This window comes from Somniosus microcephalus, chromosome 1 (genome assembly GCF_052327205.1).
Source record: "Somniosus microcephalus isolate GS21.2 chromosome 1, FLI_Smic_1.0, whole genome shotgun sequence".
Taxonomy (NCBI): Eukaryota; Metazoa; Chordata; class Chondrichthyes; order Squaliformes; family Somniosidae; genus Somniosus; species Somniosus microcephalus.
This window is the reverse complement of record NC_140987.1, coordinates 272240889-272263665: the sequence shown is the minus strand read 5'-3', so window position 1 is coordinate 272263665 and position 22777 is coordinate 272240889. Positions and strand designations below refer to the sequence as shown.

Genomic DNA, 22777 nt, shown 5'->3' with positions numbered 1-22777 from the left:
AGCAACATGGTTTTAGCTGTGTTTCTGCCCATTTGCACCGTTTGAAAGCTGGACACAGAGGCTGGCTGTTTGGCTCAAGTATCAAGTGCTCAAACATCAGCTGAAGGGGGCGAAAAAATTCAACTTGCAGCCAGACCCTATGCAAGCACTTAGGGATCGCTGCTGTGCATCTGTGCTCAAGAAGGGTAGTCAAAGTTCATTTTTTAAAATAAAAGCTGTTTTGCAGATGGCGCAAAGACCAAGGAGTCAGTTTCCAAAGAGATAAGCCCCCAGGCTGGAAAGCCAGTCTTCGTCGGAGGTGTGGGGAGGTAAGGGGGTTCCATCTTTGTGGCAGGAGAAGTCTCACACTCCCAGAGATGCATCGAGAGTAGGGTAGTGGGATGGGGAATGGAAAGCCTAAGCTCATATCTGTCAATCTTGGGGAGGGCATCCACTTACTGGAAGTTTAATGGCCAAGTCTGCTGTGTATTTTTGGCAATCCTTCCTGATATGCTGGGCAGTGTTTGATTTCTGGTATAAAAAACAGGAAATGCTGGAGATGCACAGCAGGTTTGTCACCGGCTGAAAAACAAAGATAGCTTAAGAGTTTTGTGTAGGTCTTGTGACCAGCTGGGGAAGGATTCTGTTGCAGGGTTTACTCCTGAAATGTTAATACATCCCGTTCACCCATCACCCCCTTGTCTGCTGATCTACATTGGCTCCCGATCCAGCAACGGCTCAATTCAAACATTCTCATTTTTTTTCATATCCCTCCATGGCCTCACCCCCTCCCTATCTCTGTAACCTCCTCCAGCCTCACAACCCTCCGAGATCTCTGCGTTCCTCCAATTCTGGCCTCTTGAGCATCCTCAATTTCCTTCGCTCCACCATTGGCGGCCATGCCTTCAGTTGCCTGGGCCCTCAACTCTGTTATGCCCTCCCTAATCCTCTCTATCTCGCTCTCCACGCTACTTAAAACCTATCTCTTTCCCAGTCCTAATAGCTCTTTATGTGGCTCAGTGTCAAATTTTCTTTGATAACACTCCTGTGAAGCGCCTTGGGGATGTTTTACTACATTAAAGGCGCTATATAAATGCAAGTTGTTGTTGTTCTCTTTTACGATGTAGACTGGTCTGCTGAGCATTTCCGGTATTTTCTATTTTTGTTAGGATTTTTCTTTTATCTCTGCTGTTTGATTTCTGGTAGCTCAGTATTTAGTCCCTTTATCTACACACTCCAATGTATATAGTGTAATAACTTAAGCCGGGACTGCAGATTTCTCAAGTCTCACTCATTAGGAGAGACACAACACATTTTGTTTCCAAATATTACTTACTTTGACGGCCACACCCCTCCATGTGGTGTAATAACCCCATGAAGAATGAGGTAATGCCTGCACCCTGCCTGAACTGCACCCCAGCCCTTGGAACAGCAGAGGAAGACAGTAAAGTTGGGAAGAGGGGAACATGAAAAACAACAGATAAATACAGGTTAAATAGATTTGCAATGTGTGTGCTCTTTTTCATTTGCAACCGTAAACCTCACTTCCTAACATCTCCTGGATGTTGAATGTCAGGCTAACCCTGGGACTGACTCGCAGAGATGTTGAATCTCTCATCTTCCACTCTCAGCTCCACCACGACCCCAGCCAGAGGCTTTGCCCCTTCTAAACGAGTTGCACTTCCCCTTGTCTTTGCTTCTCCACGTGCTTCCTGGAGCAGATAGTGATACATAAGCAAGAGTCAGCGGCGAGAGGAGCGCGTTTGACCGATAGTAACCTCGAGATTTCAATCAGCTGTATAAGAGCTACTGGAGGTTAAAAAAAATCTCTTGTACTCCTAACACACAGAGAGACATAACAGTGCCTGCACAACCTGGAGCCTTTTGCATTCATTCTGCTCTTCCACAGGGACGGATTCTCTTTACTAATAACTTACTGTACAGAACACAAATTATAAAAAGACAGAGTGGAAAGGTAAGACATCAGCAGTTTAATATTTGCAGTCTTCTTTCAAGTTTCTTTTGTTCATTTTGGATTGAAATGCTGTTAATCTTGTGTTTCTTGACATTATGCAGGGTAGTGTTCCGGATTAAATGTTTCCCTTTGGATTTAAATTCATGCAACGGATTTTAATCTTTTGCTTCTTGCATTATGCAGAATTTTCTCATGTTTTTTTCTGTTGTACATTAAAACTCATTTTGATCTCACTATATAAAGATTTTCTGGCGCACGCTTTATTTGTTTGGTTTTTCTCCTTAAACAAAATCTTGGTCGCGGGCGTTCCTTTTTCTCCCATAACATGTTTTTTTAATATAAAGTTTTATCTTTTAAGTCGGGTCTGGATCATTTGGTGACGTTTCGGTCCTGAGAGCGGACAACTTATTTATCCTCTCAAGATCAGGCTGACCCCGGCCAGACCGAGTTATTTTAATTTTAATTTTGTGTGTAATTATTTTTTTCACTCCCCTCTCTAACCAAAGAGAGGAAGGTCAAGAGACTGAAAGTCAGGACAAGTGTAGCCACTTGTGAGCAAGTGGCCTGGGACCTTTGCTGAGCTTTTCATAAGGAGGGGGAGCGGGGTAGATTAAGAAAACAAATAAGACCTTTGATATGTTTTATGTCGAGAGAATAAAGCAGATCTTTTCGGAAATGAGCTGCGCCCAGTTGCAGAGAGGGAGTGGGGCTGTAGAAAGTAACTCAGCCACTCTCACCCGGGATCTTTTCCCTTTTCTATTTCCTTTGCCCTATTTCTTCTTACTGGTGCAGATGTGCTGCACAAACACTAAATGTAGTTAGGTGTGGGATGGGGCTGTTGGTGAGCAACTCAAAGTGTGTGTGTGTGTATGAAGGGGGGAATCTTCCTCACAGCTCACTGCTTCTTGAAGATCATCAGCCTTCTATAACTTAGTAACTTAATCCTTTGCATGTTTTCCACCATGGATTGATTGTAAATACTTTTACCGCTTCAATGACCAGACACTAGTTTGTTACTGGTGATTTTTTTTTACATTGTTTCTGCTCTCTTGTCTGTTTGATGTCTTGTCAAGGTAGAGGGCGGTAGAGAGAGAGAGAGAGAGAGCTTGCTGCAGGTGACAGACAATACATTGCTGAGACACTGCAGTTTCTGTTCCCTATTTAAGTGAGTGCTTACACATCACTTTACCTGCACATCCTGGGACGTAAGTTATGGCACGGGAAAGTTTTCTTGAGGTTAGAGTGGATCACTGCATTTATTTTTTAATATTGTGTAATTGAAATCATAAAAAGCCACATCTACTGGAAAAGTCGTATTATCAGCTGTGGTTCCACCAATTGAAATGAAGTGTAACATCGAAAACAAAAATAATATTTAGATTTTCTAAGTACAACCTTAAAAATTATTATCGTCATGTTTTGATTATATTCTATAACAAATTGGCTATTTCGGTGTTTAATATAAATTATATGTATGATGTATTTGTATGTATCTATCGGAGAATCATACAGCACAGAAGGAGGCCATTTGGCCCATCGTGTCTGTCCTGGCTCTTTGAAAGAGCTATTCAATTAGTTCCACACCCCCTGCTGTTTCCCTATAGCCCTGCAAATGCTTTCTTTTCAAGTATTTTTTGAATTCCCTTTTGAAAGTTACTATTGAGTCTGCTTCCACCACCTTTTCAGGCAGTGCATTCCAGATTGTAACATTATGATAGGGATAGATACCGGGTTCAGCTGAAGGCAACAAAAGCTGCCTTTAGAACAGCCAAAAAGTTAGTTCAATAGAAGATTGTTGATAAATGTGGTGGCAATGGCAACTTTTTTTTTAGTTACTACTCAGTAGGCAATAAAAGACTCATAGGACCAGTAAAGGACACTGCAGGGCAAATTATGGTAAACTCCCAGGACATGATAGAGGTTTTAAATGGCTACTTTGCATCAGTCCTCACCCCGGTAGACTCAGCTGATTTACAGTTTAACACTAAAGTTGAGAATGTCAAAGTGAATGCAGTTGAAATCCAAGAAAGAATAAGGAGCCTCAAATCTGATGGGGTTGCTGGGACTGAGGGCATACACCCCAGGGTGATGAAATAAATGGGGACTGTGTTAAGTGAGCCCCTTGGCTTATATATTTAACAGCTCACTCGAGGTAGGGATTGTTCCCATGGATTGGAGGGAGGCTTATGTAGTACCAATATTTGAAAAGGGCAACAAGTCAGAAGTAGGAAATTATAGGCCCATTAGCTTAATTTCAGTTATTGGAAAGTTGTTCGAAGGAGTGATTAGAGATGCCCTCTATGACCATCTGGACAGAGTAGGTGTTTTTAGAGACTCACAACATGGCTTCTGGAAAAGGTCATGCCTCGCCAAACTGGTTGAATTTTTTGAGGAGGTTGTTAGGTTGGTGAATGAGGGTAGCCTGTCGACATTGTATATTTGGACTTCCAGAAAGTTACTTCATAAGGAAAAGTTGTGTGGGATAGGAAGACAGATCCTTGATTGGATAGGGAATTGGTTACATTCTCGCAGGCAGAGGGTTGCTATTAATGGAAGTGGTCCTACATAGACACCAGTTACTAGTGGAATCCCGCAGGGATCTATGTTAGGATCGCTGCTCTTCATGATCTTTAAAAATGATCTAGATGAAGATGTTGTGGGACATGAAGATTTGTGCTAGTTTTAGGACCCTCAATGAGGAAAAAAGACTGTGAGCTGATCTAGATGCAGTCTAGCAGATGGCAGATGTATTTTAACAGCAACGTGCATTATATTGCGCCTTTAACGTAGTAAAACGGCCCAAGATGCTTTATAGGAGCATTATCAAACAAAATTTGACACCAAGCCACATAAGGCGATATTAGGACAGGTGACCAAAAGCTTGGTCAAAGGGGTAGGTTTTAAGGAGCATCTTAAAGGAGTAGAGGCAGGGAGGTTTAGGGAGAGATTTCCAGAGCTTAGGGCCCAGGCAGCTGAAGGCACGGCCGCCAATGGTGGAGTGATGAAAATCGGGGATGAGCAAGAGTCCAAAATTGGAGGAGCGCAGAGATCTCGGAGAGTTGTAGGGCTGAAGGAGGTTACAGAAATAGGAAGAGACAAGGCTATGGAGGGATTTGAAAGCAAGGATGAGAAGTTTAAAATCAAGGTGTTGCGGGACCAGGAGCCAATGTAGATCGGCGAGCACAGAAGTGGTGGGGGAACGGGATTTGGTGCTTGTTAGGATTTGGGCAGCAACATTTTGGATGAGCTCAAGTTTACGGAGTGTGTAAGGTGGGAGGCCGGCCAGGAAAGTATTGGAATAGTCGAGTCCAGAGGTAACGAAGGTATGGATGAAGGCTTCAGCAGTAGATGAGCTGAGACAGGGGCAGAGATGTTATCTACATTAATGTAGTGTTTAGGGCTAATGCCAAGCATGTATATACCATGCTTGGCACAGAATTAAAGTCTGTCAAGTGGGAAAGGGATCTAGTTGTTACAGTGCAGTATATGAGTTTCTGAAGGTGCACGATCAGTGATGAGAAACTGTTGCAAAGGCACAGTAAGAACAATCCTGTATAGAACAAAAAGAACCACAGTGTCTTTATACACGCCCCTAGTTAGGTCTCATTTGGAATACTGCGTCCAGTTTTGGTTCCCTCACATAGTGTGTAATATAGAGGCCCTGGAAAAAATTCAAAGAAGTACCACTAAATTGATAAAACTCTCATTTAAACGGCACCTAAATATCCAGAATTCTCTAGTAACCGGCAAAATTCTCACTCTGAAAACTACAGTATACAGTCATTTATAAGTTTTGTTTTACTGTTAAGTAATTAAAGAGTTATGGATTACCCTCAACTGGCAGTACTGTACTTAATCAAGCATCTTCCACCATCCATTTAACATAACATTCTGTAGGTGAGTACCCAATTATACTGCACATTTCTTGATTTTTTTATTTTTGTTCGTTTAAAAATAGCCTCGGTAGATATACCTCTCCGTTATCCAGAATTTTTAATCAACCGGCACCATCCCAGTCCCGTTGGTGCCGGATATGAAAGAGTTTCCTGGACATAGTTTAAAAAACTATGGGCTTAGGAAGTATTTTGACACAAGAAAAAAGTAGACTTTTAATTGATCAAGCGATCAAGAGGCTGTGTCCGTGTGAACAGACTATTTGAATTAGATAGCTTACGGAAAAAGAGGAGTCATGCATATAAGCTACATAAGCATTCAGCTCGGTTAAATGCCAGGAGGTTTTTCTTTACACATGGGTTATTGACACTTGGAATAAGTCACTGGCTTGTGTGGTGAGTGCGGATTTGCTGCAACAGTTCAGATTCAGAAAGGTGCTGGACGATTTCCTTGTCCTGGCTAATGTCACTGTGTACAAAAGGTAGACGGGATGTTTGGGTATGTGCCTCATGGTCACTGTGTGCAATTTCCTGTGCTTGTTTTGATTGTCTAAGGGGGTCGGATAGGAATCTCCCAGAATAATTGACCCTCTGAATTGGCCTAGAATTCTTTTATCTGTTTTTCGCCTCTTCCAGGAGATTACACGGTTGTTGGTGGGAGGGAACATTAGGGGTTGTGATGCTTAGTTGCGTTGTGACTGTTTGCGCGAGGCTCGGTGAACCAGCCAACCTTCGCCTGACTGTCTTTTTGTATGTTAGTATGTATGTTCACATATATTAATTTTTACAGTCAATTAAAAAAAATATTTTTCTCTAACAAGACATTCAACATGCAATTGCAGATTAAGCATGCCATGTTGAATATGGAAATAAACGATTATCTGGGGGTGATTTCAAGGCAATAATGACATTTCTTTTACTTGTCCTCGGGATGTGAGTAATGCTGGCAAGGTCTTGTTTTATTGCTGTTCCCTAGCTGTCTTCAGAAAGTGGTGGGGGGGCTTCTCCTTGAACTGCTGATGGTACTCGCATGTTGTGAGTGAGCCTTTGCCTTAGTGGTAGTGTTTCCGCCTCCGAGGCAGAAGGTAAAGGGTTCGGGCCCCAACTAGTCCCGGGCGAGTGGAGACTAGAATATGGTCTCCAAATACTGGGCTGGCATCCACCAAGGTACTTGCATCTGGATGGAGTGACCACTGGCTCAGTGGTAGTGCTCCCACCTCTGAGTCAGGAGGGTTGGGTTCGGGCTCCACTCCAGACAGCCCCGGCAGTGTAGACCAAAGTGCCGGCTGGACTGACGTCTACCGGGGGTACTTGCATCTGATGAGTGCGAGTGACTCTGCCCCCTCACCCAATTGTAAATGGTAGCTGGGGCTCTTTAGCCTTGGTTGTAGCCCACCTAGGAGAAGGTACCCCAGAGCTGAGGAAGGCAATGGGAAGCACACCAGCTACTCTTCCCTAGCAACTGGCTCAAGAGCCTCACGTGTAAGACTTGAGTTAGGACCTGCCCTAGGGCAGAACACAACAGATGGACTTACATGATGGTTTTAGATAGAAAATGCCAGGATTTTGATCCAGCGTTGATGAATTACTTGAGATGCTACAAAATAAAAACACAAGTTCCTTGTCCAAGATGCTGAAAAATCAGTCAGTATCTGAACAAGCAGAATGCATTAGTGTTTTGGATGGGACGCTTTGTTAGAATAGAATCTCTTGAATCTGTTGAGTTTTTTCCCCCAGACTTGCCTTCCAGTAATTTCTGTTTATTTCAGATTTCTAGTTCCTGGGTTTTATTTTCTCTTCGAACAAAACCATGAGCTGAGAGAGTGAAGCTTGAGCAGTTCATTAATGCCATCTGAAGCCTGCACTGAGATTGTCTTGTAATTGGTCCCATGCATCTGTTTAAAAAAAAGTCTAGAAACCTATTGTATGTAAAAAGTCTAGAAACCTATTGTATGTAAAAAGTCTAGAAACCTATTGTATGTAAAAAGTCTAGAAACCTATTGTATGTAAAAAGTCTAGAAACCTATTGTATGTAGTTTTAATCTATTTAAATCCAGCACAGGCACGATGGACTGAATGGCCTCCTTCTGTGCCATATCATTCTTTGATTTTTATTTCTGTTGGTGGTGAGTGGCATACTGGATACCAATGACCACGGTGCTCCTGTAACGTCTCTGCTGAAGGACTAACAATTATGGCATATTCAATGCATTGAATTTATCGAGTGATAACTAACAGTTGAATAATAGAAAATGGCATTTTCAGTATATATACTATTCAGTTCTATCTTCGTTGCATCTGTATGTAAACAGGGAGCGTACATTTATATAATGTATACCATGTAGTCAGCCCATCCCTAAAATGCTTTAACAGCAATGGATTACTTTTTTGAAATGTAGTTGGTCTTGTTATTTGGGCAATGTGATAGCCAATCTATTACACAGCAAGGTCCCACCACTCGCTAATGGATAGATAACTAGTTAATCTGTTTTTGATGGCGTTGGTTGAGGACACCAAGAGAACCTCCTGCACTTCTCTTGCATACTGCCTTGGGATCTTGTACAACCAAAGGGAGTGCAGGAACTGAGAGGCCTGGGGGTTCACAGACACAAATCTTTGAAGGAAGCAGGACAAGTTGAGAAGGCTGTTAAAAAGCACACGGGATCCTTAGCTTTTTAAATAGAGGCATAGAGTATAAAAGCAAGGAAATTATGCTAAACCTTTATGAAACATTGGTTAGGCCTCAGCTGGAGTATTGAGTCCAATTCTGGGCACCACACTTTAGGTAGGATGTCAAGGCCTTAAAGAGGGTGCAGAGGAGATTTACCGGAATGATAACTGGGATGAGGGACTTCATTATGTGGAGAGACTGGAGAAGTTGGGATTGTTTTCCTTAAAGCAGAGAAGTTTAAGGGGAAATTTAATAGAGGTGCTCAAAATTATGAAGGGTTTTGATTAAGTAGGTAGGGAGAAAGTATTTCCACTGGCAGGAGGGTTGGTAACCAGAGGACACAGATAATTGGCTAAAGAACCAAGGGGGAGAGGAGGAAAAAGTTTTACGCAGCGAGTTGACTGTAAAAGCTTTTATAGATATGTGAAGAGAAAAAGATTGATGAAGTCAAGCATAGGTCCCTTGCAGTCAGAATCAGGGGAATTTATAATGGGGAACAAAGAAATGGCAGACCAATTAAATACATACTTTGGTTCTGTCTTCACAAAGGAGGACACAAATAACCTCCCAAAGATGTTGGGGAATATAAGGTCTAATGGCAGGGAGGAACTGATAGAAATCAGTATTTGTAGGGAAATGGTGTTAGGGAAATTGATGGGATTGAGGGCTGATAAATCCCCAGGGCCTGATAATCTACATCCTAGGGTACTTAAGGAAGTGGCCCTAGAAATAGTAGATGCATTGCGGGTCATCTTCCATAATTCAATAGACTCTGGAACAGTACCCATGGATTGGCAGGTAGCTAATGTTATCCCACTGTTCAAAAAGGGTGGTAGAGAGAAAACGGGGAATTACAGACCGGTAAGCCTGACATCGGTAGTGGGGAAAATGCTAGAGTCCATTATAAAGGATGTAATAGCAGAGCGCTTGGAAAAAAGTGACCGGATCGGACAAAATCAACATGGATTTACAAAAGGTAAATCGTGCTTGACTAATTTACTTGAATTTTTTGAGGATCTAACTGGTAAAATAGATAAGGGAGAACCAGTGGATGTGGTGTATTTGGATTTTCAAAAGGCTTTCGATAAGGTCCCGCATAAGAGATTAGCGTGTAAAATTAAGGCACATGGGATTGGGGGCAAGGCATTGACTTGGATAGAGAACTGGTTGGCAGACAGAAAGCAAAGCGTTGGAATAAACGGCTCTTTTTCCGAGTGGCAGGCAGTGACTAGTGGGGTACCGCAGGGATTGGTCCTTGGACCCCAGCTATTCACAATATATATTAACGATCTGGATGAGGGAACTAGATGTAATATCTCCAAGTTTGCAGACGACCCAAAGCTGGGTGGGCGTGAGTGCTGTGAGGAGGATACCGAGAAACTCCAGTATGATTTGGACAGGTTGGGTGATTGGGCAGAAGCATGGCAGATACAATATAACGTGGATAAATGCGAGGTTATCCACTTTGGCGTCAAAAACAGGAAGGCAGATTATTATCTGAATAGCAATAGATTGGGAGAAGGGGAAGTGCAACGAGACCTGGGCGTCCTTGTGCACCAGTCGCTGAAAGTAAGCATGCAGGTGCAGCAGGCGGTTAAGAAGGCAAATGGTGTGTTGGCCTTCGTAGCGAGAGGGTTTGAGTACAGGAACAAGGATGTCTTGCTGCAGTTGTACAGGGCCTTATCTGAGGAAGGATGTTCTTGCCATTGAAGGAGTGCAGCGAAGATTCACCAGGCTGATACCTGGGATGGCAGGAATGACGTATGAGGAGAGATTGGGTTGATTGGGCTTCTACTCGCTGGAGTTTAGAAGAATGAGAGGGGATCTCATCGAAACTTATAAAATTCTAACAGGACTAGACAAACTAGATGCTAGAACGATGTTCCCGATGGTCGGGGAGTCCAGAACCAGGGGTCACAGTCTAAGAATAAGGGGTAAGCCATTTAGGACAGAGATGAGGAGGAATTTCTTCACCCAGAGAGTGGTGAACCTGTGGAATTCTCTACCAAAGAAGGCAGTGGAGGCCAATTCATTAAATATATTCAAGAAGGAGTTGGATATATTTCTTAAGGCTACGGGGATCAAGGGATATGGAGAGAAGGCAGGAACAGGGTACTGAATTTGGACGATCAGCCATGATCTCATTGAATGGCGGAGCAGGCTCGAGGGGCCAAATGGCCTACTCCTGCTCCTGTCTTCTATGTTTCTATGTCATGATCTGGAATGCGCTGCCTGAAAGGGTGGAGGAAGCAGATTCAATAGTAACTTTCAAAAGAGAATCAGATATAGACTTGAAAAGGAAACATTTGCGGGACTCTGAGGAAAGAGCAGGGGTGTGGGACTAATTGGATAGCTCTTTCAAAGAGCCGGTATAAGCACGATGGGCTGAATGGCCTATTTCAGTGCTGTAAGATTCTATGATTCTATAACCACCTGAAAAAGCACACAGGGCCTTGGTGTAATATCTCACCCAAAGGACGACACCACCAACAATGCAGCACTCCCTTAGTACTGCACTGAAGCATCCGACTTGGTTCGCGTGTCCACAAGTTGGGCTTGAACTCATAACCTTGTGCCTCAGAGGTGTGAAACTGATACATTTTGCACCAGTTGTATACCTGTAACATATACAGTATTTTGGTGAATAGTAATAATTTTGATTATAAAGTGAAAGCTGGAGTGGTAAAAATACTGTACTATTGGGTTTCTTTAGGGTATTGGTTAGCGTAGAACCCTACAATGCACAGTGTGGAAAATTATGTTAGCTATTTGTGTCAGCTGTGGCTCAGTTGGTAGCACACTCATCTCAGAGTCAATGAAAGGTTGTGGATTCAAATCTTTTTGATGAGACATTGAACCGAAGCCCCGTCTGTTCTCTCGGGTGGACATAAAAGATCCCATGGCACTATTTCAAAAAGGAGCAGGGGAGTTATCCCCAGTGTCCTGACCAATATTTACCCTTTAATCAACATTACTAAAACAAATTATTTGATCGTTATCACATTGCTGTTTGTGGGAGCTTGCTGTGCGCAAATTGGCTGCTGCGTTTCCCACATTACAACAGCGACTACACTTCAAAAGTACTTCATTGGCTGTAAAGCGCTTTGGAACATCCTGAGGTTGTGAAAGGCGCTCTATAAATGCAAATCTCTCTTTTTTTTTCTTTATTTGTACACGTGTGAATGCTTCTGTCAGTGGAGCCTGGAATGCTGTTTTTTAACCTTCATGCTTTGGGAACCTCTGACTTGCTTGCAATTACTTGGGGTGTTGCGAGGTGGAGGGGGTTGGGGGGGGTGGATGCGGTTGGTGAATGGCAGCTGAGTTTAAAATCTGTTCATTGTATGTTTTATTTTCATGTCATTGTTGTTTTAGATCACTTTAACTTGCAAGTCTGAGCGTCATGTAAGCAGACTTTAACTTGCACATGATAAATGAACAGCTATATCTACGAGTGATAGTTACACAATTAAAACTTGATAACGCAACAGTTTTGCCAGGAAATTTATGCTTGGATCAGGATTTCTGTAAGTTCCAAGAAAAAAAAGTCCAAGCATGTTTGCAAACCATTATACAGCCGCCTCTTTCATCGTTTGTTCTCCCACTTCCATTAAACAAGACCATTGCCTCGTTTAAAAAAAAATGTTATACAAAACTGAATCTTTTGAAACGTGTTGGCAGTGAAGTGACTATATTTATTGTGATGGAGATTAGGAGTGGCAATTGAGGAACATTCTGCGATTGGATCTGAATTTTGAAGTAAAGCACTGAGCTTGCACACAACGCTTGATCCGATACAAGAGAATGGGAATGCATTTGATCGATGGAAGATCTATGCTTGCTTAACTGTATTTGATTTTGTCTGTACTTTTCAACTGAAATTATGAACCTTGGTGAAGGCAGAAAGAAAGACTTGCATTTATACAGCGCCTTTCACGACCTCAGGACGTCCTAAAGCACGTTACAGACAATGAAGTACTTTTTGAAGAGTAGTCACTGTTGTCGTGTAGGAAACACGGCAGCCAATTTGTGCACAGCAAGCTCCCACAAACAGCAGTGTGATGATGACCAGCTAATCTGTCTTAGTGATGTTGGTTGAGGGATAAATATTGACCCTGACACCGGGGATAACTCTCCTGCTCTTCTTCGAAAAGTGCCATGGGATCTTTTACATCCATCTGAGAGAGCAGGCGGGGCCTCGTTTTAACGTCTTATCTGAAAGACGGCACCTCCGACTGTGCAGCACTCCCTCAGTACTGCACTGGAGTGTCAGCCTGGATTTTTAGAAACCCCAGAAGCGTTTTAAAGGCATCGGTCTGTGATAGTGTTTCCACACTGATTTCCCCGATCGGATGGGAGCACTTGTTCAGGAAACCGCAGGCTCACAACCCCTGATTTTGCCATTCATTCATTTCAGTGGACAGAATATCACGGGTCGCAGGCCTGAGCACCTTCCTGAGCAGAATTCCCCCTGAGCGCTGCTGGGAATGCCCAATTGGGAAATCTGCTCTTTGGTACGTTGGTGCCAATATACTGTTGCAAAAATCGCACTTAAGCTGTTGCTCTTCAGTGGCTTAATTCGTAACGTCAAATGACTGGCACTGTTAGCGATAAACTTACAATTATGAGTGTTAGATAGCTGAAAATCCACAATCCAGGCACCTCAAAAGTTTAGTAAGAGAAAATCTATAATTGTATGGCTGTGTTTTTTAACAATTCATGTGGATGTACTGCAGAATTATCACTTCTTACATTTCACTAATATTTAGTGCTGATGGTAAACAGCGACTCAGTAAGAGCCACTTTAATTAGAAAAAAATTAAAAGGTTCCCTTGGAAGTCTTGCGTTGGCTTCTTAAAGCTGCACTTCCTCACTATTTATGTTTGTCCAGATCGAGTTGATCAATTTGAGGCCATTGAGTTAGAAAGTCGGTTGAGTTGAACTTCAAGAGGTGTTATCTTCCTGAAAAAGTGCGTTAACTTTTTTTTCTCTTGTTAAACAAACACACTACTCAACCCAGTCAAAGTGCATCATTTCGTCATTTCATATGGTGATGTTGCTGCGATGAAAATGATACTCGGCTCCTCTACGTGTCCTGGCAGACAAGAAGAGAAGCATTTACATGAACACAGATCAGCTTGAAATAACTGCTCTTTGTTTCTCTGTCACTCACTCACTGTCCCACCCAAAAGAGCACCATCATACTGGCATGTTGAGAAAACAGGAACCAACCTCCATTTTGTTTAAAAAAAATATCTTTAGACAAGAGTTTCCAAGGGGAATACAAGTCACGCATCTTCTTGTGATCGTCTGGTAGGTTTAAATGGTTGGGGGACTTCAGTTTATGAAAATACAGCGCTCCTGTGAATGAATATTTCAAAGCAGTTTTGAAGAATAATTATCAATTTCAGTTAGTGCCATTTATTTTAACCAATATTTAATAGTGGCTTTAAGAACATAAGAAATAGGAGCAGGAGTAGGCCATACAGCCCCTTGAGCCAGCTCTGCCATTCAATAAGATCATGGCTGATCTTCTACCTCAACTCCACTTTCCCACACCTATCCCCATATCCCTTGATTCCCTTAGTGTCCAATTACTGGAGATACTGGATTAGATTTAGGCAAGAGTTCATAGAATCATATAAATTTACAGCACAGAAGGAGGCCATTCAGCTCATCTTGTCCGTGCCCTCCGACAAAGAGCTATCCACCCTAATCCTATTTTCCAAGAGGAATAATTTAAGCATGTGTAAACTGAAAATATGGATTATATCGTTCTCACAAAAATAATATTTAAGAGTGCCGCTACTTGGTAGATCCCTCTTGTTTTGAAATCGGTATTGAGCCATCACACCTGATAACTTGTTTGTAGTACTAGACTGGAGCCAAATCCACACATGACTCTTTCACCCCTTTAAAATGGTGCAATTCCACAAATACTTGATTTAAGTCCATCCTCCAGATGATTTCCCAAAAGTCAATGTCCAAACATATGGTATTGACTTTGCTTTCCAAGTTATGGTAAGAATGTCACTGAACACTCTTGCTGACCCCTACTGACCTCCAGTTCTCTCCTTCCAGCCCCTACTGCATTTTGAAGCAGGTTTTTGGAGCACAAAGCACAGACGTGTTTTTCTATTGCATTTAAAAACTGGCCACATAGGTGTTTTTATTTCAGCCGATCTCAGTTGGCTCGGACAGACAGACAGAAAACCCAAAGTATTAGCACAGTTGTGATTTCAATAAAAACAGTAGGGAAGGTCCAGGAGATGGTTCGCCAGCCATGGAGGCAATCGGCTGAAAATTCAGTAGCCTTAGCGCCTCATTTGAGGCGCTAGAGGGCCTTGCGCCGGAGTTATGGCCAGTAGTGAAATTCCCTGGGGCCCTAAATCGGCGTTGCTCCGGTAGCGCTGCGCCGGCACCGATGACGTCATCGGTGTGCGCAGCGTCCCGGTTGCCGTGGTAACCCGCCCGAACTCCGAAATTGAGTTGCGGCCGCCTCGCCCGTGGCAGCCGCAACCAGTGTTTTGTCAGAGGTGCCTTACTGCAGTTAGCGCCGGCGCATTAAAGGCCCCGCGGCGGCCGGCCGCTTTCCCGCCGGCCGCCTGCCCGCAGCTCCCTCCCCGGACTTCTCTTTCCCCCCCCCCCCCCCCGCACCCCCGAACAGATGCAAGCCCGGCACTTGTCCGAGGTGCCGGGCTCATTTTTAAGCAGATTTGCGCGGGCCGCAGCCGGGTGCAGGCAGCTCCTCCTTAACGGAAGGAGGAGGCCTGCACTTCCCCAGCCTGCCGCACCGCATCGGGTGCCGCAGCGCCGGAATTGCGGCGCGAAACGGCAGTTAGCGCCCTTTTCCAGGCGCTAAGACCCTTCAGTAGCGCCGGCAGCCGTTTGGGCGCGGCGCCACTGAATTTTTGGCGCGCGCAGGGGACTTAGCGCCGGCACTAATTTCCGGCGCTAAAGCCCTGGCTAAGCCAAAACCCAATTTCTAGGCCAATATCTTTAGCAGTCAGGATGGCCAAGTGGTCTAAGGCACTGCGCTAAGGTCGCAGTCTCCTTTTGGAGGCGTTTATTTGAATCCCGCTTCTGACACTTAGGTCTTTATGTGTCCAGAGCAATTTAAGATTAACCATGGTCTCATTGAATAGTAGAGCAGTCTTGAGGGGCTGTCTGGCCTTCTCCTGCTCCTATTTCTTATGCTAAGGGATTTGTAACTAAGTTGTGTGCTCTTTATTCATGTGCTTACTATTTTCACTTTAACAGTGAACAGAGGACACCTTTCCCCAATGGGTCAAGGTGCAAGGGGGCAGCAAAGAATGCAGACACTAAAATAACTATGTGAAGAACATTAAAAATGACATCTCCCCAAAGTAATTTCAGCAAATCTGGGCTATAATAGATTTTCAAATAGTTTTTTAAATATATTTATCTTTTCCTGCTTACTTTCTTGGCCTAGAAATTCAGTTGCGCGGAGCCTGTTTTTTGGTGATAATTGGCCGCTATAGGGCCCAATATGGTGTGCACCGTCCGTGTGCTTAGTCTGCACTGGAACTAAGCTGCAGGTTATAGTGATGCCAAGGGCCACTGGTCATTTACACTGCCTTAAGTTCCCTTTCACTTGTAATATTGTTATTGGTCCCGGACTGTCTGCTTTGCATCCTGTGAGAAGTTGAGCGTGCGCAAAGAGTATGATAAAACCAGAGCAACAGTGCTGTCTGGTAATGAAATTACATGCAAGGTGTGTATCTGTTCTTGACTGTACACAGTCGCAGTTACTGTCTGATATATTTTGAGTCTCAGGGTCACTGTGGTGGGGGAATGGAGAGGGGGAGGTCAACAGATGGGACATGTAATCTGGTGAGCTGACAGTAGCAAATGCAACCATCATGAGTTGTGTGGGGTGGAGGATTGAGGAGCCCATAGGGCGCCTTTTGATTTCTCCTCCTTTGGACATATTGGATGTTTGGCTCAAATCCAAGTTCCTACCCACTCTGAATTTTGTTTAGTTCTCTTTTGGATCTTTTCCTAAAGAAGATCCACAGGTTAGTTAGTCTTGTTGGAGCTTGTTGACTGCAAAACCATTAAGGTTCAGATCTTCTGCTTTTTGCCCTCCCCACAAGTTCACTTTTTCAGTTTCAGTCATGGGATCTGAAGTGCAAATGGCCGTATGGGGCTCTTTTTTTTGCAGGGATGGTGGTGGTGGTGGATTCGCGAAGTTGTTTGGCTTGCGTCCACAGAATTTGCTGATATACCAGAATTCAACCAGGTGAGAGGACAGGATTTGAGATTTGTTTTAAAAAAAACTGATAATTCTGTTGATTTGGGGCAATTTGCCTCAGACCGCAATCCGTTCATGGCCAAAGCCATATTCTCAAGAGAATAAGTTATGGTAGGAGTGATTACAAAGCAGTAACCACGCAGAAGGACCCAGATGACATCAATGACCATGACCATACCGTCAGGTTACATCACTCTCGGGTATTGGGAAATTCTTGGAGCTGACTTCACTGACACTTCAGAGTGCCCATTGACACCACTCTATCAGCCAATGAGTTGGAGGCAGGGCAGCACTTACGGCAGGACTCACAGCAAACAGTCTGTTTTACACTCCAGTGCAGTGCTGAGGGAGTGCTGCATTGTCAGAGGTGCCGTCTTTCAGATGAGATGTTAAAGCGAAGCCCCGCCTGCCCACTCAGGTGGACGTAAAAGATCCCATGGCACTATTCGAAGAAGAGCAGGGGAATACTCCCTGTGTCCTGGCCAGTATTTAGTGGTGGGTGTTGGAGGGGGCGGGGGGCAGGCTGGTAGTAGGAAACAAGCCATGGTTATTCTAGTTGAGTTTCTATCAGAGTATAACTCTGCATGGTATGACTCTAAAGCAGCATTCAACACAAGTTTCACCAATCTTCAATGTGAGTTCTTTTATATATGGTCGTGTACTGCACATTGGCAGAGACTGTTGCTGGAGCTGCAATGCATCTGGGACGGTTCCTACTAGTGGAAATAGGGTCAAGTCATTGGGTGGCCGCCGACTGTGTATTCAGAGTTGCTGGGCTGGAAATTTGCTGAAGGCTTGCGCCATTATAACACACCGAAATTCCAGGAAATTATGGTGTGGCATTCACAGTAGGAATTGAGGGTCCATAGTTAGGACAGTGTTTTCAGAATCCAGCAATAGCACTCATTCTTGCCAACAAAAATCATTTATTTTTCTTAGCAGATTCCAGTGCATATTGTGATCTTCAAATGTGTTTTTTTTCCCCCAATCACCTTGGAAGGAGATGAGTGGTTGGCTAAAGAGTTGGTTTTTGTTTCACTCTAATATGATCTACATTCGCCTGATTTCTTTCTTATCAGTGCCAGAGAGATGAGAATGAAGCACATTTTGTTTAATTCCTGTCAGAAGAGATAACATCTACTCTGCTGGAGAACACACTGGTAACTTATCAGAGCCATGTGTCCATGCCAGAGTCCAGAGTCTAGGACACATATAAAGTTAGCCTTAAAGTTAAAGATTTCTTTCAATGTAAACCTAGAGGTGACCCATAAAAAGCATTGTGTCAGCATGTAATGTTGGTTTTTGCATTCATCCTATGTATTTATTTATTGACTTTGTCATGTAAAAAAGAAAGACTTGCATTTATATAGCGCCTTTCATGACCACCGGACATCTCAAAGTGCTTTACAGCCAATGAAGTACTTTTGAAGTGGAGTCACTGTTGTAATGTGGGAAACGCAGTAGCCAATTTGCGCACAGCAAGCTCCCACAAACAGCAATGTGCTAATGACCAGATAATCTGTTTTAGTGATGTTGATTGAGGGATAAATATTGGCCAGGACACCGGGGAGAACTCCCCTGCTCTTCTTCGAAATAGTGCCATGGGATCTTTTATGTCCACCCGAGAGAGCAGACGGGGCCTTGGTTTAACGCCTCATCTGAAAGACGGCACCTCCGACAGTGCAGCACTCCCTCAGTACTGCACTGGAGTGTCAGCCTAGATTTATGTGCTCAAGTCCCTGGAGTGGGACTTGAATACTCAACCTTCTGACTCAGAGGTGAGAGTGCGGCTCACTGAGCCACAGCTCACACATGCGATTTATAGTGGGATACCACTTTCACCAGGAGTCATGGTGCAAAATAGGCTATATTGAATTAACTGCCCATTATTCGCCAGCCCAATTTTCCCTGTTTTTAACTTCTATGGAAAATGAAAATTGGGCGTGGTGCATAATGTGCGGCTAATTCGATAGTGCCCGTTTTATACCATTGTCCAAAGTTAAAATGACCCCCTCATTTAAGATCACTAAAAATGAATGATTAATTTTGAGACCCTGAATACTCTGTTTTTCTAAACCTGTCTCTGGAATCTGGACTGGAGTTGAGCTACCCCAGCATTGGGGTTTGTGTGATGCTCCTATAACCTAAATATCTAATTTGCAAAATGATCATCTTGGGTCCCCGAAAGTTCAATAAATGTACTGGATAGTGTGGCACTGAGCAGCACACATCAAAGAAAAGTCCCGGGTTTGATCCCCAATGTGTACTGAGCTGGCTGATTTCAACTGGGTGGTAGTGGGGTCTTTCCGCCCACTCCTAACTCAATCAGGGTTCCTGCTTCTGATCCCTGCTGGAAAGTTTGGTGTTGGTCAAGGACAGGATCAAGCTTGGCCGTGATGTACCACCTTCGTGGTGGAAGAGCCCGCCAGCGATCAATGTCTCGGCTCACAAGACCACCCGGGTGACGTTGGTGGAGCCAATGAAACTGTGCCTCAGTGAGAGTTGGTGCCTTCAAGAGGGGAAAGGGAGATAAAATAGAGGGCTGATGATGCACAGCACACTCCTAGGCACAAATGAGTTGATCTCACGAGATAATGAGCTCATTTGCAAAATATCCTGACACCCCTAGCGTGTCGTCGTTCATGTGCCAGGGCCACATTTTTGAGCGCCCCCTAGTTAGTGAATGGTATCCTGGCAGCACACTAGTGTAAAGTTGCAATGCCAGGGGAAGTTTCATACAGTCCACCAATGCTAAAAGTACATTATAGTCCCATAATGGCTAGCTACCCCCAAAATAACAACACTAATACCCAAATGCTGCTGACATGGTACTTTCAGCCATGGGTGGGGGGGAGACTACTGTAAACCCCCGATCAAGAGGGGATTGCCGCGCCTGACAGCAAGAGCGTTGGGTTGCCCATATTGCAAAGTTGCCGCCGATGGAGCTTTTGCCAGCTGAGGCAATCCCGGGGCATTAAGTATTGCCCTAACTTTATTAAAGTTGTCTGCGAAGCTATCCGAATATTCAAAATGATAATTTTAGTGAAAATGTTTCTAATACTTTTTAAGTGAACTCTGTGCTTTTGGATGTGAGTTGTCCAAATACAAACCGACTAACTTGCGTGTCGCAACACTGCAGCCCTTCGATCAACTCTGCAACTTGTCCAGCAAAGTCCATTTCATGTTCAAGGATATTGATAAGGGGCCTTATCACGTACAAAAAGCATAAAAGCAAAAATCCCACAAAATTATTATTTACAAGGCACACAATGTTAGGGTCTGATGGGTCTCTTCCATTTGAGTTAAAAGATCCCCATGTACCCCTCTCCCTGTGAAATTCTGTACAGCTTTGGGCCACAGCATTGCTCGTGACTTGGTGACCCAGTTAGGTAACTGACACTGCCTTCCCCACCCCTTCTTTCATAAGCATTGCACTGATGAACTTGAACCTGACCATCTTCTCTTTGAGCATCAGTGCTTCTTGCACATGGACATCTTTGATTTGCACACACCTTGCAATTCACTTAAGGAGTGACCATTTTTTTAATCTAAAAAGGGTGTGGAGTTAACTTTAAAAAAACCAGATAAAGATGGCAGAAAGGGGGACCGAGAGCGAGAGTAAGCAGACCGAGGAAAATGTATTAGAAATGTCAGATATTCTTCAACAAGGTAAATTTATGGCGGTGGTGTTTCAGAATGAACATAGGAACTGGGAGGAGGCCATTTAGCCGCTTGAGCCTGCTGTGCCATTCAATTAGATCATGGCTGATCTATATCTCAACCCCATTTACCCACTTTTGCTCCATACGCACGGTGGCATAGTGGTTAGCACTGTTGCCTCACAGCGCCAGGGACCCGGGTTCGAATCCGGCCTCGGGTGACTGTCTGTGTGGAGTTTGCACATTCTCCCCGTGTTTGCATGGGTTTCCTCCGGGTGCTCCGGTTTCCTCCCACAGTCCAAAGATGTGCGGGTTAGGATGATTGGCTATGATAAATTGACCCTTAGTGTTAGGGGGATTAAATACGTGGGGATAGGGTGGGATATGTGTTGGTGTAGGGGTTACAGGGATCGGGTGGGATATGTGTCGGTGCAGGCTTGATGGGCCAAAATGGCTTCTATCTGCATTGTGGGGTTTCTGTGATTTCTGTGATATCCCTTCCCTTGATGTCCTTACCTAATAAAAAATCTATTGCTCTCAGTTTTGAAAGCTCCAATTGTCCCCTGCATCTACAGCCTTTTGGGGGAGAGAATTCCTGATTTCTACTACCCTTTGTGTGAAAAAGTGCTTCCTGATTTCCCTCCTAAATAGCCTAGTTTCAATTTTGAGATTATTTCCTCTTGTTCTTGATTTACCCCAAGAGCTCAACATTATCTGAAACTTCAGTGATAAGTGAGACATGAAAGATCTTGCAAGTCCAGCTACTGTACATCAACAACATCGACTAAGTGAATGATATCAATAAGCGTTTCTCCAGTCAAGAAAGCCTGATCTGATCTGATTGCTGCTATGGACCTTCATATGAAAGCTACTGGTCTGATAGAAAATTCAACATAGGGAATGTTAGCCCAGTGATCAAGATTCCTGTGATTAGTCTAAAATAGTGTTTTTTCATATCAATCTCCATGTATTGTGCATGACATTGGAAAGAATTTCCCAGGTGCCAGTAAAATCTTTGCTTTCCAACATGAATCATTGGAATTGAGCAAAACAGTGTTTTTGCTGAACTGCTCATCTGAATTGTCCATCCTGTGTCTGGGTGGAAACATTTTTGCGCCTTGTTAAACTCCACCAAACATTAGTGAGTGGATCCAATTTATAAAGGAATTGGCAGTCTTGCACCATAACTAAAACCTTGCATCACATGCTGAATTTAAACCTATGCAGAGTATGGTTAGAAAGCTGTGCAGCTGGTGAGCTTATGTACATTTGTAAAATGCCTGAGAACAGGTAGAATGATTGTTGTGTTTGAGAAAATCGTGGAGGGAGGAGGACAAGAGTCGAACAAAGTAGAATATCCAGGGGGTAGGATTCACAGTGGAAGGATAATTGCCATGGTGTCTTTGAAGAGTGTTGTTTAAGTAGTACAGACTGAGGAGGCCATCAGAAAGCTTGTGAATTGGTTGCTTTGAATCGGAAGACCTTTTTTCCTTGAATATTACTGCTGTACCGCGGATAGCTGGTTGGAATCTTTTTGCCACATTGTCCTTCCAAGCTTCTGGCTGAGAGCACGCTAACATTGGTCAGAATAAAATAGAGTCATAGAGTTATACAGCACAGAAAGAGGGCCTTCGGCCCATCGTGTCCGCGCCAGCCATCAAGCCCTATCTATTCTAATCCCATTTTCCAGCACTTGGTCCATAGCCTTGTATGCTATGGCGTTTCAAGTGCTCATCTAAATGCTTCAAGGGTTGATTGAGGATTCCATGGACCACTCTTACATTACAACAGTGACTACACTTCAAAAGTACATCATTGGCTGTAAAGCGCTTTGGGACATCCTGAGGTTGTGAAAAGCACTATATAAATGCAAGTATTTCTTTTCTTAATGCTTCAGTCATTTCGTCAAGTCAACAATTGTAGCTGAACTCGATCCTGACATTCGCATATATGGCCCTTGCAGGGGTCAGTGGATAGTGATCAGGAGCGGGGGACCTTGACTGATATTTTCCCCCACCCTTTCTAGCCAGGGTCATTGAGACCAATTGTAGTGCCCCGCCATGTTTCCAGCTGAGATATGGATACTCTGCACAGACAAGAAAGTTGAGCAACTGTCAAGGCATCAGTTTTTGTATCCAGCTACAGACAGAGAAAATGATTAGCTTCACTGCTAAGGATTAAACTGGAGAAATGCAGGGCAGATCTACCACAAAGATTAAAAACAACCCACAGAAACGTTCCTCTGGGGGGCGATTTTAACCCTACTCGTTCAGCAGAAACCTGGCTGCATAGTACTTATGGACATCTTGAGGATGTGAAAGATGCTAC

General features: G+C 43.7%; 1 protein-coding gene across 1 annotated transcript in view; it reads left to right on the top strand.

Moving 5' to 3' along the window:
- The first annotated feature begins 1807 nt into the window (after positions 1 to 1807).
- Positions 1808 to 22777, top strand: part of LOC147124799 (phospholipid-transporting ATPase ABCA1-like) — a 182355-nt gene continuing 161385 nt past the window's right edge. Inside the window, exon 1 of the mRNA XM_085993395.1 lies at positions 1808 to 1954. The gene's annotated coding sequence lies outside the window, so the exon portion shown is untranslated. The remainder of the gene's footprint in view (positions 1955 to 22777) is intronic.